Below are 19,582 nucleotides of genomic sequence, written 5' to 3'. Positions count from 1 at the left end.
ACCCATCCTGGTGACTGCCTCCAAAAAGGCAGGGGCGGCCCAGAACCGGAACTAGGGGAACCTAAAACCGAATCAACAGACTGGGTAGATGTGGGGATTGAGCTGTCGCCGCCCATCATTCTATCCCAGAACCAACAATACCAAAATCCCATGGGTCAAACCCATCCTGATGACTGCCTCCAAAAAGGGGGGGGGGGCGGCCCAGAACCCGAAACCATTTCCAGTTGCCAACTTTTTCTTTCAGATTCCCCAGGCTCTCCACAGAATTCTGCCCAAATCTCTTCGCTAGCAATGTCCAAAACCAGAAAATTAGCCCACCAGTTGTCCAAAAATGTGCATTATCTTTAACCCCTTGAGGAGAAGGCGGGAAGATACTATGCCCGGGTACAAGTATAGGGGCAGGGTACAATTTTGGCACTGGTGGACACTGGATCCCAAGCTACCCTTCTGTCCAAAAGGGCCTTTGATGAACTAAATGCAGGAAGGGGGGAGAATTACCATATTCCTCTCACCTCTCTTCCTGGACAACTGCAGAACTTTGACGGGAAGGAAATCCCTGTCGAGGGGACTGCAGATTTGGACATAAAAATTGGGCGACACAAAGTGAAACACCCGGTCATAGTAGTGACTCCAGAGGGCACCCCTTGTTTACTAGGGAATGACCTCCTGAGAAGGTTGTCACCCCTAATAGATTGTGTAAACAAGGTCCTCTGGACCCAGACTAGCCGACCAATAAAATTAAAACAGAGTGTCAACCATTTTAGTTTAAACGGCACCTGCCACATGGTTGAACAAAAATCTGACCAAGTAGAATTTCACTTCCAGAACAACCAAATTCCAGACGTGACAGTAATAGCAGTAGGACAACAGACTGGTGATGGGGGGTCCTCTCTATTTCTGAAAATCAACCTTCCTTCCAGTTTAAGGTGGTATTCCACACTGGAAGGAAACACTCTGAAATTCTTTACCAATCCACAATCAGACACTCCCACTCCTTTAGTCCAGAAAGATGTGAAATCAGCTCAGAGCCTGGCTGATATTCAGCAAATTGGAGAGCAGTTGTTCATCCCTGTTCAGTTAAATGATGGGAAGGACTCTGTTCTCGCTCAAGTGTGTGTGAACAACGGTAAGAGCTTCATCAGCGGAGGCATGTTCCGCCAACTCCCAAAAGATCCAGCCATTCCCACATTCAAACTGATGGACAAATGGGAAATGGATCTGGGAACACCCAATTCCAAACATCTCCTGCCAAGCATGTGTATGCTCAAAATCTCCATTGGCAACAAGAGCATAGTCCATAATTGTTGGGTCGTGCGAGACGTCACTGCCGCCTTTTACTTAGGCAGTGACATTCTCAATCGCTTCGCCATTAGTTTGGACCTAATAAACTTCAAAGCTTGGTCCCGATTAGCGGATAATCCCATGGGCTTTGATGATCAAGAAAAAGCATTTAAGTCAGCTCAATTGCTACCTTATGCAGTTGAAATTCAGCTTAAAGAGGAAATCACCATCCCAGAAAGGACCCGACAATTCTCCCTGGAAGTGAAAGTTAAAAGAGGACAAAAATTGAAAAACCCTGATGCTTATATTCATCTAAATGCTTCTCTCCAACAGCAAGGGTTAGGGGTAAACCCAACACTATTAGTCAACATAGAACACGACACCATTCCAATAGAGGTGGATAACAGCGACTTAAAGAGTATTACTCTAGCCGCAGGCACCATCATTGGAATGGCGGTTGATGACCGACATTTCTCCATTGATTTAGGAAATGAACTGTTAGGACAAATCCCCAAGGACTGTTTTGACAGTGACAGTGATGACAATACAACACCAGACAGGATTTTCACCCGTCATGGGGGGAACTTCCTGGTGTACACTTCTTGCCCTTATGGTAAGGAAGATGTGACTTGTGACTTCAGGAGGGATGAGGTGATTTTCCAGGTCCATGAGGGCTGCCTTTCCCACCTGAAGCCTCCAGTCCAAATCAGCGCTCTGACCAGGGACTTCTCCACCCAGCTGGAGGAGGCCGCTGAGATAGCCAAACCAGAAGTCTTTCCAGGCTTCAGACAGATGGTGGAAGAGAGAGTCAACCTAGCTGATGCCTGTGTGACTCTGGAACAGAAGCAAAAGTTGAAACAAGTTTTCTTGGATTTCCAAGATCTCTTTGCGGTAGACTCATATGACTATGGTCGCACCGACATCCACTCCACAACAATTCCCACGGACCCTGGAATGACTCCAGTGTTTGTGAAGCAATATCGTTTGCCTCTCGCATCCATGGAGTCCCTTACTGAAATAATTAAGAACCTTGAGTCTCGGGGAATAATCCGTCCAGTACACAGCACCTTAAATAATCCGGTGCTGGGAATATTGAAGCCAAACGGCCAGTGGATACTCTGCGCCGACCTTAGGGAGCTCAACAAACGGGTCCATACTTCCCGATGGCCTCTGCCCTACATTGACCAAGGGCTGGCCCAGATTCAGGGGTCACAGGTATTCACTGCAATAGACCTGACCAATGGATACTGGACCGTGCCTGTCAGTAGGGAGGACCAATACAAACTGGCTTTTACCTTTGGGGGCCAGCAGTACACATGGACCCGGACTCCCTTCGGATACCTCAACTCTGGCAATGAATTCAACATTTTCCTACATAAGGCCATGCCCGACCTGGGTGCGAGGGGTAACCTGCTTTATGTAGATGATGTCCTCATCAAAAGTTCATCTGTGGAAGAACACATAGCGGAGATCCGTTATGTTCTGACACAGTTGAGGGCCGCCGGAGCAAAACTTTCCTTTCAGAAAGCACAGTGGTGTAGAACCCGTGTTAATTTCTTGGGGCATGTGATTACTCCTCAGGGTCTCTGTCCCCGGGAAAAGAAAGTGGAAGCACTTCAGAAACTGAAAGACCCCACAACTCTGCGGGAACTAAGGAGCCTCCTTGGACTGACTAATTACAGCAGAAAGTTCATTGAGGGCTACGCAGAGATCACTAGACCCCTGATTCATCTCCTGAAGGGTGGGGGTCAAGTGGGAATGGGGTCCAGAACAAGCCGAGGCAGTAAGACGACTCAAAAGAAGCCTCTCACAAGCGCCTTGCCTAGCTTCCCCTGTCAGAAACAAGGAGTTCTTCCTGGAGACAGGGTTCTCTAATACGTGCTTGACGGCAGTATTATACCAAAAGCATGACAAGGTCAATAAAGTAATCTCCTATGCGAGCAAAACTTTATCCTCTGTGGAGGAAAAATTCAACGATTGTGAGAAAGCACTCCTGGCAACGGTGTGGGCATTGAAGAATTACCGCCCGTTTATCCAGGGGGAACACATCATAGTGGATACTCCACACCAGCCTCTGCAATACCTCCAAAGTGACAGAATCCGGGCCGGAAATGTGAGTAATTCCCGAATTACTTCCTGGATTCTGTCAATGCAAGGCTTTCCTGTGGAGGTCAGATATGGCCAAAACAAGAAGAGTCCCCTCGCACAAGGTCTGGCTGACTTGCATGATTGTGCCAGAGAAAACTGTCTCAAGGACGAAAGTCTAAAAATCAAGGACAACATGGAGGCATACCTTAATTCCCCACACAAAGTCTTTGAAGAAGACAAGTGTGAGGGAATGTCCACTGTCTATGTGGATGGATGCCTCTTACCATGTTGACAACAACAGGGAGTAAGAACTGGTGGCCGGCGTAGGGAATGCATGGGTGAAGGAGTTTACAGAACCCTCCGCTGGATACAAAATTGGTCCCCGAAGTAGTCAGGTGGCAGAATTGATGGCTGTGCATCAAGCCATCCTCACTGCTGTCCAAAATCAACTCCACGAACTGGTCATAATCACAGATTCGGATTATGTACGGAACGGGTTCGTGGAGCACCTGGTTAATTGGAAAACCAGAGGCATGTTATGTGCTAATAACAAACCCCTGAAACATGGGAAGTTAATCCAAAACATTGATGATCTGGTCACCTCGAATGGGATGACCATCTACTGGAAAAAGATCAAGGGACATTCCAAAGTAGAGGGACCAGACAAAACTGGAAATGACTTAGCTGATCAGCTGGCCAAAACCGGGGCCATCCAAGGGGATCTAATAGAGATTGAGTCCCTGTTGGCGGAAATCCAGGTCACTGCTATCACTAGGTCCCAGACAAATGCTCACAATGATCTTTCAACTGCACAATGGAGTAAGGAGACCCATGATGCTGATTTGATTACAGCTCAGAAGGGGGATCCAATAATTGGTAAGTTTTACCAACACATTGAGGACCCTGCGAACTTTCCCCTGATGGATACCGATTACATTGGGAAGGAGGACCTTAGAGTGTTGATGAAATGTCCAAAGATGTTCCGAATCCAAGACGGGTTGTTGGTAAGGAAATCCCAAGCTGGCCATGATCAGTGGGTGGTCCCTACCTCATTCCGAAGCCTGATGTTAAGTCACGCCCATGATGAGGCCACCACCGGTCATAGGGGGTTTCACACAACACTTGAGATCTTAAGAGAGATTGCATACTGGCCACATATGGGCCAGGACCTAAACCAATACTTGAAGGGGTGTCTGGTGTGTGCACAATTTCAGCCATCATCCCTCACACACCGTGCACCTCTCCAAAAGAGGGGGATGGCACTGCCATGGTCAGATTTGCAAATCGACTTCGTAGGCCCTGAAATTCGCTCGTCTAGAGGAAACAAGTACATGTTGACCGTCACATGCTTGTTTACCAAGTGGGTGGAATGTCTCCCGGCCCCAAACTGCAAGGCAGAAACAGCAGCTGCCCTGATGATTAACCACATCTTTTCCCGTTTTGGTCTACCTCAAAGGATTGAGTCAGACAGAGGTAGCCATTTCACCAGCGAGGTAATGGCAAAGATGTGGGAGATACTGGGGGTTAAAAGGAAGCTACACATTGCTTACAGGCCAGCTTCTTCTGGAGCAGTAGAACGCTACAACCGAACCATTGTGAGCATCTTAAAAAAGTTTGTGGCAGATTCTGGGCCACGTTGGGATATCCGACTACCTCTGGTCCTAATGGCCATCAGATCTACCCCTTCATCTGCAACTAAAATGTCACAATTTGAGTTGATGACTGGACGCAAGATGGTGCTTCCCCAGCATTTGCTCTACAGGACCCAAGAGCAGACACTGATAAATGCCTCCACAACTCATGAGTATGTGGAGAATTTAAGGAAACACCTTCAGCATGCTTTTGCCTATGCTCAGCGGAATCTAGAAAGATCAGCTGATAGCATGAAGACCCACTACGACCTGAAAACCACCAGGAAAGTATACGAGGTGGGGGACCGGGTCTATCTATACAATTTCCAAAGGAACCAGGCCAAACAGCGAAAATGTTTGCCTACATGGAAGGGACCGTTTGAAATTATAGATGTAGCCTATAAGATCTGCATCCCCAAAGGTAGTCTGGCGGAAGGGGAAGACAAGTGGGTCCATATTAATCAGCTAAAGTGTTGCCATCCCAGGCACACTCTGCAACAACTGGAGGAGTCCTCGGCAATACCAGAGGGGACCGCTCCAGATTAATTCAGTTCCAACCCTAAAATATCCCACATATAGTCGCTAAAATATGATGACTCTGGAAAAAAAATGTTTCATGTTATATCTTGTTTTAAAATAAGACTGCAAAATGTATCCTGGTGTATAACATGTATATGACGCCCCACTATATCAATAGTGGTGGAAAAATGTCTATGAATAGGTATTGCCGCTTTTGCTTTATCATCCTAGGAGAGATGAAACCATGGAGACTGACCAAGGAGAACGACCCGGAGACCGGGAGCAAAGATCCCAGGGGCCCGGGGTACCGCCCAATATTCCCATCAGGACCGGCGAGGAGAACCGATCAATCCAACTGGATGGAGGAAAAGATGCTGAACTGTGCCATCTACGGAATTGGAAGAAGATGAGGCGAACATCCCAGATCTTGCGAGTTCCATCAGTGAAAGATCAGAATGGCCATCGCAAGAGGGGGGGCTTGTGGGATGTTTTTACCCATGCATCCAAGCCCTACCATAAAACTGTGCATTACTGGCATTGAAAACATCATGATGGCCAGAACTCCCCAGAGAGTGCACAGGAAAACATGAAGAATAGGCTGCCACCCATTTTGCCTATGTTGTGAGCACAGGAGGGCACTGCCTAAAACCACCATTGGGCTACACACACAGTAGCCTGAAACCATTGGGAATGGCAATGCTGATTGCCAAAAGCAATCCAGAACTTTGGGGAATTAATTTTCTTAATGTCAAAAATGGATGCAATACTGGTGCTCATCACTATCAGAAAGCCGGCGTTTTAAAACCACCAGACTTTTGTGTAAAACTGAACAAATGAACCCAAACCAGGCCAAGGAAAGACTTGCTAAGAGGTGGATACAATGTAAAACTATATTCTGAAATGACTTGAAGGAAGTAATTATTTAATCTATATATAAAAAATAGCTGAGGATGTCAGCAGCTTAAGTGAATTTGGGTTTAAAGCCACTAAAATCGAAAAGTTTAGAATAAATGAGTGACCTACTTGTGAGTGTCACATAGGATGCAATTGTTTAAATGTCATAGTTTGAACTTAGAATCAGCATTCTAGCTGCATGTGCAAAAATTGTAAGTTGGATTTGAATGTAGAAAACTGGGAACTAAAGTGACATTTAGCTGAATTCTGCCTGACAACTACCCCCGACAGGAGTTGAACTGGCTCAACCACTCTTCCCAGGCCTGGCTGCATCCTGCTGCCCCCACCAAAAGTAGGTGACACCTCTCTGTTTTAATTAGGGGAGTGGTACCTGCAGACTGCAGGAAGTTGAACAAAGCCCTGTCCTGGACTGAGGCAAATGTTATATTAGGGGGGTCGTAAAATGGCTTCCTCTTGGGAGAAACTGGGAGGGGCAGTGCCTGTGAGAGCCAGCTGAGCTTGGGGGAAGTGGATAAACCAGAAATTCCACCATGTGCTTTGGAAAACCACACCCCTTTGGGGCCAGAGCTTGATTTTAAAAAGATGGATAATTCACAGTGCATACTTGTCAAAATTATATAAATAACACCATCATTCGTGTGATTTTTCTGTACACATTTTAAGAGGTGTTAGGACCCTGTGGTATGTTCTTGGGGATAGTAGCGGAAAAAAAGGTTGTTACTCCAAATGTATGCATGTTAAAAATCTGACACCTTATCATCCGAAACCCATATCCCTGGTGCACATTTTTGTAAAATCTGGAAAGATTTAGAGGTCGTTATCTGGATGAAAAGGGGAGAATTCTGTCATAAGTGGACACGACATCGTACAAAGACAGGGATCGGATGGTTTGGTTCTACAGAAAATATGTTAACTGGACCTATAATATTAGAAAAATGGTACATAGATAAATATGTATTTGGGTCAGAAATAGATTTGTGTGCAATTTGACAAGGGGAGGTTCCTCTGACCATAAAACCTACAGCATCACTCTGACACTCCATTTCTTTCCCCCAATCAAGGGAGAGAGGAAAGCTTGGCCAATGATAAGTGAGAGGGGCAGGCTTAGCTAGGCCCAGGCACACACCCATTTTCAAAACACATAAAAGGAACATTGAAACCCAGGTAGAGACATTCACTTTCCACTTTCATGCGGGCCGCTTTGACGGGAGACTTCAGACTTCACATCCAGAGATCCAGGCTTCAAATCCATCAATCTCCAGAGACCAGAAATTAACTCCAGAATTTGTAGCAGAGAGGCCTGAATCCACGAGCTGTTTGAATTCTTTGCCAAGAACTTTTGCAAGAACCTGTAGCAGTATCCAGAAGGCAGTGCTGTATCCGGAACCAGAGAGAACCAGAGACCAGATCGCTGTGAAGAACTGCTAGCAGAAGTCCAGCCAATCCTGACCCGATCGGTGACGAAGTCGCATTCCTGTCCAAAATCTAGTGTGAGTACCCAGCTAGCACGGTGCCAAAACCAATCTCTTAGTTTAAAATAGTCTAATCCAAACTATTTTAGCCTATTAGAACTGCCTCCTAGAATCGTGTCATTCTGTCATCTTTAAAACTGAAAACTGTCATCTGTCATTCTGAGCTTTAAAATTTCAAATCCGAAAAAATACCTTTACTAAATCGGCCGTATCTCCGGAACCCTTTGTGCTATGAACGAGATTTAACTTTCATCTTAAAGCTAAGATTCTAGGCTTTCCTAGAACTGACTTCCTACTCCTTATAGTGCCTCCCTAATTGCGCTCGACGCACACGACTAAATTTGCCGCGATTTGACATTTTGCTTAATTTCAGCCACGTGTAAAAATATTTGTCCTTGCTTTCCTTGCTGAAATTCGTGTGCAACCTGACAATCATTCATAGAGCATTGCTAAAGTGATCCTGAATTAATTTAAGTATCTCTCACTCACCCTGAACCTCCTATAGGGAATTAAAAGCCTTTTTAGCATATTTTTCACTTAATTGCAACCACATCAAAGTATCTTGCCTGTGTTTAAAACTCCTACCTGTTTTCATCTAAGCTTGCTAGGGGGGAACTGAATTATATTTGATTGCATTCCTGAGAACTGTGTGCTTTCCTCCCATCTCTTTACCTTGCATAAAGGGGGGGTGAATTGTCAAAGAAAAGTGATTACATTGTCTTTTGTTGAAGTCACATCAGGTTTATTTTCTGTACTGCATTTTCATTCATCATTCATCATTGCATTGTCCTTGAAGCCATAAAAGCACTCTCAGCTACTTTATCCTCTCTATATCTCTTCTAAGCTATCAAAAAGAGCGTACCACTGTAACATTATCCATTGTTGATCACTATCATCTTCACAAGTGTGCTTAATTTATTATAAAAGTGTGATATATATATATATATATATATTGTTTAATTTTCAAATAAACTTTTTTAATTTGCAAAACAAACCTACTTCTTGGCTCAGTGGGGTCAGGGGGATTCTCAGAGAGGGGTGTTATATAAGGGTTGTCATCCAGAGTAAACGAACTGGCCATAAAAATATATCAATAAGGGTTTCCCTCAGCATCCCAGACTAGGCGTTGACTTAGCTGTAGTGTTGAATTGAAGTCGCTTACAGAACGCTCAACCCGCAGAGCTATCTTACTACTTTGCTATTAAACATCCAATGCTACCATAAGAAAACATGTACAAACTGGGCAGACACGGAACAACACTAATCATGTTTGCTGTAACCTTGTTGATGCAAAGTAAAAAATGCCAATGCCACAGTAAGACATACTTAGACTGGCTGCACCAAAATGCCAATTTAAGCAAGTAATAACACTTCTCATGCTTACTTTATCATAGATGTCCAGAAAAACATACAATGCAGCAGTAAGTACTGACTGCACCCAAATGCCAGTCTATCCAGGTAATTACAATGATCATGATTGCTTTATCAGAGATGCTCAGTACAAAATGTCAAGCAAGCCACAGTAAGAAATAGCTAGACTAGCTGCACCAAAAAGCTAGTCTAGACATGTAATAACACTTATGATGCTTCATTAAAGATGCCCAGAAAAATAGGCCATGACACAATCAGAAATGGCTATACTGGCTGCACTCAAATGATAGTCTAGACAGGTAATAACACTTATCATGCTTGCTTTATTATATATGCCCAGTAAAAATGTCATGCCACAGTAATACATGACTAAACTGGTTCCAGAATGCTGGTTTAGCCACTAATAACACATATAATGCCTGCTTTATCATGGATGCCCATTACGTTTTAGCGCAGCCCCCCCTACTGTCCCACCCAACCACACGTCCCCTTATCATTGCCTCCCGCTCTCCTCCTCCAACCCCAAAAATCAGCTCCTTGGTCCAGCATTAGCTCCATATTCCTCCTCATCTCCCCGGTACTTACATATGAGGCAAGGTGCTTTATATGCAAGTACTGGGACAAAGAAGAGTGGGACTAGGAGTAATGAAGATTACCAGTAAGTAATACAGTCATTGAACACAAGCACATACATTCACACAGCATTCGCATGCTCATTTACATGTGCACCCATTTGCTCACACATGCACACTCATCCACCCATACATCATGCACTTACATACATTACATAATATACATATACTTACACACACACAAACACGTTTATGCACGCACGCACACACATTTACAAAAAAAACATGTTCTTTCCTGAATCCATTGTTGCTCCGAGAATAACCTCTGCAGGTAGGCCTCGTTGCTCCCATGCTCCACAACTGCAAGGAACAAGCTCTGGTTCCTGTCATGCGCAGACAGAGGAGTCAGAGCCTTCCATGTCCTGTGGTGAAGGGGGGTGCCTCAGGACTAAGAAATATTTTCTTTTTTAATGAATCTAACTTCAAAAAGAAATGATTTCTATCACGGAAAACTGTAACGGAAATTATTTCTTTCTGAGGTCAGAGTGACTTCAAAAAGATATTAATGTGAAGAGGGGTCTCTTCTGAACACTCTTTACTGTTGGTTTCTCTCTGTCTCTGCAACCCTTAACCAAGGGTCATCGAGGCAGTGCCAGGGGTCGCACAGGAGCTGTCAAGAGTTGCAGTTGCGACTGCTGGCTAGCCTGAAATGGGGTCCCTTCCAGCCGGCTCTGTCTCCTTTCCTGTGCCTGCAATCCCAGGATGGCCCTATTATACTGTAATTACACACGAAAAAACTCCTTTTATGTTAGTGCAAATAGACATTTAGATCATGACAAGTTTCATAATATTCTACAACTCATCTCTGGGTAACTTTGCCAGACAATAGCAAATCATCATTAAAAAAACATTCAGCTTAAACACATGCAACCCAACATTCCACATAGGTACATCAATAAAAGCCACATTTGCAGTACCACAATTGTAAAGTGCAATGTACTACTAAAGTGTTACTGTGCATGTAAACATAGACTGTAAACACAGACTGTAAACTGTACACACCTAAACCCTGAGTGAATATTGCTATTAACACCAACTCTAGTCAGGAAAAAGAATTCTCTAATGAGACCGCCCTACATGCTTCATTCCTTCATACCAGAATACATCTAGGAACTTCTTCAGGGACTATGGGGTCATTCCGAGTATGGCGGTAGCCATGGAGCAATTAGCTCCATGGCTGCCTCCCATACCGGTACCGAGTCCAGTGTTGTTCAGTGGGGATTTACCGGTCCATTCCGACCCTGGAGGGACCGGTAAGTCCCCATTGCACAAACCATTCCCGATAGGGCTCAATGGGAATGGGAAGGGTGCAAATAACAGGCTTGCGAATGGCAAGCCCGTTATTTGCGCCCTGGTCACTTAGCGGGACCCGTAAAGTACGGTTCCTGCTAAGGGACCTCGGAATTGGGCGGTAGGGGATTACCGGCACCGGTCTCCTTACCGGTGCCCGGTATCCCCTACCGCCCATCTCGGAATGACCCCCTATATGTGTGTTTCTGGCACACCAACAAGAACCCTAATGGCACTGCAATTGAAGCCAACATTCAACAAAAAATCCAGGAAAGGATTGAAATCCACAACGTATGGGTAGATGCACTTAGGCGGGCATCACAATCTGGATCTATCACATAGCATATTGCTTGTCTACTGCGCCATTAAGGGTTTCACAATCTAGACCCTTATCCACATTCAATTATCTAGCCCTCTTATTTGGCCCTTAATTCAGTTTTGTGTTGAGACGACTTCCTTATAGCAGCCATAATATTCCCTGTAAAATATAAAACCAGCAACGCCAAATCAGGCACATGCTGCACTCTCTCTCTCTCTTAGTGCATATATCATAGTGTATGTATATATATATATAAAGTTGGCCACCCTAATTGGACTGCTGTGTCGGTGATGCCCCGTGCCCTAGCCTCTGTGTCCTACCTCTGTCCTCCAATGCTGCGCGGCTCCTGATTCCACGCCTGCCTCGTCGCTTCTGTCCTGCAGGTTCAGGCCTGCTTCACATCTGCCCTGCAACAGGCCTTCTTTGGAAACTGGCAGGTTTTGTTTAGTGGCTCACGCACAACCAAATGTCTTCAGGAAGTGTGCGGCGTACAGTATTAAAAAGACGTCTTCACCAAAACCAAAAAGGTAAGGTGTTAAACTGCCACGGCAATACAGTGGCCTGGATGCTGGCTGTCCTTGAACGTGCCTCTTTACGTGCTGCTAACACTTGGATACCGTGGCAATGACTCCGGTTGCTAGAAGGTCACCCGAAGCGGCGGAAGCGCTGCTAGCCGGGGACAGCCTCTGAGGTAAAGTGGTAACCTGCCTCGCTCGGATAGTCCCACCTAACCACTGCGCGGGCATGAGAGCGTGCGGTGGGGCGTCTACAGGCTACGTGAATCTTGCCTTCACGGGTTTACTTCTCTGAAGACGCAAGGGAATGCCCCGGGGGCCCTCAGACTGCAAATAACATGCGACGGAGTCGCATTACACTCTTTCAAGTTAAGTTTCAAAAGGTGGGAGTAGGGGGAGGGGTACGGAGCCAGCAAGGTGGACAATGCACATTCGAAGGGAACTATGCTGTTCCGAAATCGTGCCAAACAAAAGCTGACTTTTTTGTTATTGAAAAACCTAGATTGCAGCTACGTTGGAACACTGGTCGCAAATAGACTTCTTCGAAAGGTGCTCTTCTTTCAGCAGGGCGGGGCGTTCTGTTGCTACAGCAATTGTTCTCTCAGAGATCTGGTTTCCCAGGTTAGCTTTCTGTTTACTGTGTGCACTTAGATGACTCGAATAATCAACAAAAAGACTGAAAACAGGATGGAGTGCCTACGCCCCCCCCCCGCCCCACTCCCGCATTCAGATTTATTTATTTAATTAATTTTTGGGTGCATTTGTAAGGCGCTTATACATTAAGAAATTGTGTTTCCAAGCTCCCAAAAAGGCAGTGGAGAGAACATGGTACCAAAGGCAATAGGATACAATGATGAGCAGGATAGAGACGGTCCTACTAGGCCATGTGAATATTCAGCGCATGCAAGTGCAAAGAGAGAGAAGGGACAAGGGAAGGGGGTAAGTATTGGGATTTCCATGGAGGGGGGAAGTGCCAGAGAGTAAGTTGCAGGGAACCGGTAAGTGCCTGACAGAGGTCACATAGTAAAGAGTGGTCACCTGCCAAACAAATAAATGCAGTCCTGTGAGGGAGCACAGGCCAGTGGGTGCCCAAGGGCAAGTGCTGGGAGTCGGAGGAGGCTGAAGTATGATTGGGCGGAAGGCCAGGACCCAGAAGGACACAGAAGGGCCCATGCCACAAATCTCAGTGACTGTGGGGTTTAGCACGGGAGGGAGGAGGATGAGGTGAAGAGGAAAGTCTTGAGGCACTTTCTGAAATTTGAGAAGATCTGGCTCAAGACAGTGAAGGAGGGGGAGGCTGTTCCAGAGGAGGGAGGGAGCCAGCCGAAGAAAGAGATCGGCCTCCAGCTCGCTGCTTAGAGAAGCGGGTGACACGCAGAGAGTTGGAGCCGGCGGAACGTACAGATCTTGCAGGAGAGTATTTGGTGAGAGCAACATTTAGATAGCGTGGTCCACGGCCCCAGACAGACTTATGGATGATGCAGAGGTATTTGAAATTGATCCTTGCAGCAACCGGGAGCCAGTGGAGATATTTTAGGGCTGGAGAGATACAGTGCCTTGGCTTGAGGCAAAGGATAAGTCTTGCAGCCCTATTCTGGATAAACTGGAAGGGGTGGAGTGAGGAAGAGAGGTAGATTAAGGAAGAGGCTGTTGCAGTAGTCCAGCCTAGAGAGTACCAGGGGTCTAGAGACACTGAGCTTCTGGGGAAAGGTGAGGAAACGAAGGATGCCTCTGAGGAGGTGGAGTTGAAAATGGGTCTTATTGGCAAAGTTCAAGATGTGAGCGAGGAAAGAGAGAGAGGAGTGGAAGATGACTCTGTACACTAGCACCTTGAACCATCCTTGTGTTAGATAGGATAACCAATAAAATGTCTCAGACCAAATAACCAGACAGACTCAAAGAAGATGGTAAAATACTGCTTTTTTCTCAATGAAGGAAATTTTGTAGATTTTCATCCACATCCCAGGTCATCAGACGACAATCTCCTGCTGGTGCTCAGAATATCCATCGTCCCACATATTTCTTCCGATCCTTGGGGTAATAGAACTTAGTTCCTGGAGGTGCAAGGGAACTTTGCTTTATGTTCTCATGAATAGTGGCTTCACTTTGCACTTGTTCACCAGTTACAGTATCAATATCTATCATAATTTTCATTTCAATAACTTTCTTGGCTGTTTTTTTTTACATTGTCCAATGATGATTCTTATGAGACAGAATCCTAGCAATATGAACACTAGTATTGCTCGAAGCATTTTGAAAGCATTTGCCACCCAAGTTGGAATCCATGAGAACCAAGATGTAAACCAATCATAATTTTCAATTAGATCAACTTCCTTCACCATCTTCGTGTGCAGGTCTGTTAACGTAGTTATTGCTTCTGTCAGTGTTCCATTTTCTTCATCACGGGTAGGTGTAAATATACAGCAAGAAGGCCCGACCTTGGAGCACATGCCTCCCTCCATTGCTCTAATTAAGTCCAAGATGTAACTGTTCTGGAGAGCCATAAGCCTTATTGCCCTGAATTCTTCTCTGATTGCATTAAATATTTTTATTGTTGTATTAAACATCTGCAGTAGCTCCCATCTGGTAATCTGAAGCTACTTAGCATTTACCGCAGTTTGTATTCCTGTTATGAATATAGATGTAAAGATCACTGCCATTCTGCTGAATAATTTGTGCTAATCTGGAATGTAATAATAGGCTTTTACTGATTTTGCTGAGAAGTAGTTCTCTCTTTTTTGTTGTCTTCAATTTAGAACTCTTCTGTTCCTCAGGTGATCATCCATCTTCAGGAATTCTGTAATGTGTAGGTCACTGTGTGGAACTACCAAGGCTGGTACGCTGACCACGACCAATGAACAAATTCCTCCCCATTTTGGTGGTAGCTTTATATATGCTCTCGATCCACAGGCCCAATAATGATCCATCAGGACGGCAGTTCCTTCATCCATGCCTGGTACATCAAAGATTCGAGCACACATGTGATCTCCTCCAACCTTCACTGTGCCATTGTTTCTGAAACATAGAGATGCATTCTTCAGGGGGAGTATCTGCAATGGTCCCGCCTCATCATCGACCCAAGTCAACAGCATGACAATGTTAGGTCATTGGTCTTTACATTCCTTTTCTGAATTTATCACAACTATGTGCCATTGTCCTGTCATAGCTTTTGCTTTGCACACAGCCACTCCTTCGGCCCATCCATCAGGAATGAGCAGTATTCCTTTAATTTGTAATTGTCCTCTGTCCAAACATATCCATATCCCTTCTTCATTCTTGCCATGGCAATGTAGCATCCTATTTTCTTCGATCATGATTCCTGCTCCATTTACTAAGGTTGTTCATATTTTAGTATTAGATGCATCGTATCTTTATTTTCTCTCAACTTAATTGCTTACACATAATCACCTTCTCTTTCGGATGTTTTCGTGGTCATCCATATTAGGGATGCTGTTCTGCCCTGAAATTGTCCTCAGGTTAGGCAAAGTGCAAGGTGTGTCAAACAGTGTGCCTTTTTTACTAATAATTCTGTAGCTCTGAATATTTTAGACATCCCCAAAGCACAAGCTATTAGGGAACAGACATAACATGGTTTGTATCTATACATTCATAGTTTTCTTCAACATTTCTTTTAAAGCGAATAACCTTCTAGTTATACTATTTAAAAGGCTATCGGTGCTTATAGTCGGGACAATAGTAGATGTTTCATTCTCCCTCCCCATACTTGCATCATTTTTTATAATTGTTCGCAATTCCATAAAAATAGAGAGAAAAGTACAAATCATAATACCAAGTAACACTATCATCAATATGCCGTTGAAATAAAGTGATCTTCCGGATGGCAATACTTCTCTAAAACGTTGGAATCTCTCCATTGCATGAACTCATTCTGCTCTTGGGCATTGACCATATTATTTTGCTGTGGTAACTGTACTACTTGTGCCATGCTTCTTTCATTACTTGTCAACACCGCTCCCTCTATGGCAAACTTTGATCATTTCTTCTGCACCAACTTCGCCTCTTCTTGCTTTCTCACCCGCAGCTTTCTTCCTGTCTTTTTCTTTGAGCATTCTTCAATAGTGCATGATTGCCAATTGTATCTCTGGCCATGGCTTTTCTTCCATTCCCATCTGTTTCTTTAACTGCTTTTGTACTGACTCTGGCCCCTGACATAATATGTGATAAAATAATGCTACAGTTTGATCCCACGGTTCATGCATCTCCAAACGCAATCTGTCCTGAATATCCTGAATAAAAGCAATGGGGCCTTCATACACCCTCATCTTTCTAGTCATTATCACCCCAATATCTGATGTATCTGGATATTGTACTCCAAGCGCTCGCCATATATCTGCTCTACAATTATTGAATGGCGATCAATCATGCATTGTGTTTTGTGCAGTTACTTTTGGATGCCGTGCTCTTTTCCAAATGTCGTCACCTCTCTTCCCCGGGATAGCTGATAATAGGCCTTTTATATCACCATAGCTAACGTCATTCCAGGTGTCCTTTTCTCTAATTCGTTGATCCATTTTCCCACACTGGAAGTTAACCTCAGCAGTGTACACTTTACATTTTCCTTATCCATCTGGGCCATGATATATATTGTGGTCGACCCCCTCCTTTCTCTAATAGTGGGAAATAGGAAAGCCCTGGCACTTGGTCATACCTACCCACACTCATTGTTCCTAAGGCAGCATTATCATTGCCTGCTTGTTTTCCTCCTGGCAATGCCCTTAATCTGCTCATGTAGGGCGGGGATACAGCCCTTGTACTGTGTGATTATGCTTGCGGTCATTCAGTGTATGGTATTGGTTCTGGTGTTCTTCCTATATGGCCCTCTAAAATCTGACCATTTTACCCTTTTGTCTATACTTGATTATCTTGAAAATCCATATGCACCCTCTTTTTGCATGCTCTCGCCCTGTTTCCTTTCTTCGTCTGACATTATTACGCCCCAACTCGTATGACTATTGTCCTCTTCTGCGTCATCAAGATCTAACCTACTTAAAGATAATGTTCTGTGATCGCCCATTCTGATGTCATCTAAGCTTCCTCCTCTTTCTTTAAAGGAGGCTCCTGGTTCATCCTCTTGAGTTCTATATCCTTCCTTATCTCTCACTTGTCTATATAATTTCCCAAACCATGTACCTATGGTCTCTGTGTCTTCTTCTCTGAATGATGGTATTTCTAATAATCTTTGCATCCCTCCACGGGACGGTTGCGACCCCTTCTCCTCTTCGGTTTGCTCTTGCGTTTCTATAGGTATCATGCTTCTACGGCATAGATATTCAATCTCATCATCTTTAAATTCCATATTTATGCTCATCGCTTCCTCTCTTCTCTTTAGTTCCCTCAATTCCTCTTCCTCTCACCTTCTTTGCAACCTACATACTTTCAATCATTGGTCTACTGCTTCTTCTCATTTCTCTTCTTCTAGTTTCTCTTTTTCTCTTTTTGCCTCATACTTTCTTTGTTCTTCCCTTCGCTTACATTCCTTGCCCCTTTCTTATTGGTATAGTCTCTCTTCTTCCTTCTCTTTCTTTTTCTTATTTCACTCTTCCCGTTCCTCTCTTTCTCAGTCAAACAATACCTTTATCATCTAGTTTAATCAACATTTGTCCTCCCATCCATTCGTTCTGTACTATTGTTACACCTTTATCTGTATCTTTTATTCTTTTTTGTCTCTCTGCCTCTTCCTCTATCTCAATCTGTTTATTCTGTCCATCCTTTTCCTCATCACTCTGTTGACTTTCATTGCATGTCTGTATATATTTGTGTTCTCTGGTTTTACTCTCTTCCTCAGTCTCTCCACTGATATAGGCATAGGGTGTTTGTATGGTGGAACAACATGCCTCGCTGCTGCTTTCAATTCCTTTAGAGGGTAAAACCCCTTCTCTCCATCCTCTGTGTCTTGTTTCTTGGAGGAAAAAGAAGAGCTGAAGGTGTTACATCTTCCCCTTTATGCTGATTAAGCATCCACTCCCTATAGACTGGGTCTTCTTTCTCATTCTGGTACATTTTCCAAAGATCTAGTACTGCCAATCTTTCCTCTGGCTTCTTTCCCTTATGTTTGGCATGTAAATATATTGCCAGATTACGTAATATCGTATTTGACAACAAACCTCCTAGAGGCCAGCGCATAAATGTGTTATTGGTCGTGACCTTAATCCATTCGGAATGATGCTGCCTAATGTTGGCTGTATATCTTGGTAATGTTCTACAGAAATGTGTGAGAAGTGTTTCTTCCATGGAGACAAGTCAATTCAGACTGTCAATACTTACCCCATTTTTTCCTCTCCTTCAAAGATTATTAAATATATAATTTCAATATATTTGAGCAGGCAGCAACAATCGCTGCTCGTATTCCAGAAAATCATAATATTTTCCCTACCTTTGTTTATTATTAATTATTTATTTGTTTCAATTTATTGACACCGTTCTTCTTGCTCGTTCGTTTACACTTTCCGTTAAATATTTGTATATCGTTCTTTGGTTTTTAGTATCTTTAAGCTGTCTTCTTTATATTTTGGTTTCGTCTAATTCTGGCTATTTGATTGATATCAATCCTTTGTCCAAAAAATGTAATGAAAAAATTCTTTTTTATTAATTAATTAATTTATTTGTGCTATTGTTTGTTATTTTCTGTCGTTTGTTTTAAACATGTTATCCTTTATACAAACATATTATACCCTTTACATACGTGCACTTTCTATATACAGCTACTTCCTGGATTTCGGCGTGTCTTTTTCGTATTTATGGAGAGCGCCGCCATGAGCTGATGATTTTCAGTAACTTATATATATATATATATATATGTATATATATATATAAAACCATAACTACACGGCTGCAGGGGATCTGATCAGTACTTTTGTTGCAAATAAATCAAATGTACGGATCTAAAAATTAGTGATATCTGGGTCCGCTCCACTGACCCATTTCCCTGTTCGCGCCGTGGACAGAAGGGTTATTGGCTTGCGGTACGATGTGCTGTCGGAGAACTTTGGACGCAGCTGGTGGTTGGCTGGAGGGAAGCGTGCTCTGTGTCAACTTTTTGGGCAAAAGCCGCCATGGTGTATCGGAAGACAGTGCGCCGGCAGAAGGGTCTGCAAAATATACTGTACGCCATGTGTTGGCGGCCAGAAGGGAGGGCAAGAGTGGGGGAGTGAGGAGTGGTTCATGTGACATATGAAAATAGGTGGAAGGAGACGGAGGAGTGGCTGCAGTATTAGTGCGTATTGCGCCTATTCGCGGGTACCTAGACAGGCGACTACTTTGTGTGCTGATTGGAGGCAGGTGTCATAACGGCCCGATAGTTTCTGCAGTGACTTGTTTGCGGCAACCTCTTTCCGTGGTGAGTGGTGGCAGGTGAATTTCAGAAGGGGAGTGAATTGCACATGTCATAGGTTGGGTGGGAGCGTGGGTGCCTGTGCTATGCAGATGGGTAGCGGTAGTTGCGGTAGTTGGGTACATGGTGGAATGCATGGGTGCATGAAGTTACAATGGGTCTATTGAAGTATTAGACTATTGGGTGCATGGCCGAAGG

General features: G+C 44.2%; 1 protein-coding gene across 1 annotated transcript in view; it reads right to left on the bottom strand.

The window, feature by feature from the left end:
* LOC138566895 (NTPase KAP family P-loop domain-containing protein 1-like) overlaps nucleotides 1–12,216 on the bottom strand; it is a 218,580-nt gene extending 206,364 nt beyond the window's left edge. The window contains exon 1 of the mRNA XM_069644622.1: nucleotides 11,839–12,216. The gene's annotated coding sequence lies outside the window, so the exon portion shown is untranslated. The remainder of the gene's footprint in view (nucleotides 1–11,838) is intronic.
* Nucleotides 12,217–19,582: the final 7,366 nt, after the last annotated feature.

This window comes from Ambystoma mexicanum, chromosome 2p (genome assembly GCF_040938575.1).
Source record: "Ambystoma mexicanum isolate Mex_15411 chromosome 2p, UKY_AmexF1_1, whole genome shotgun sequence".
Taxonomy (NCBI): domain Eukaryota; kingdom Metazoa; phylum Chordata; class Amphibia; order Caudata; family Ambystomatidae; genus Ambystoma; species Ambystoma mexicanum.
This window is presented reverse-complemented; position numbering and strand designations above follow the sequence as displayed.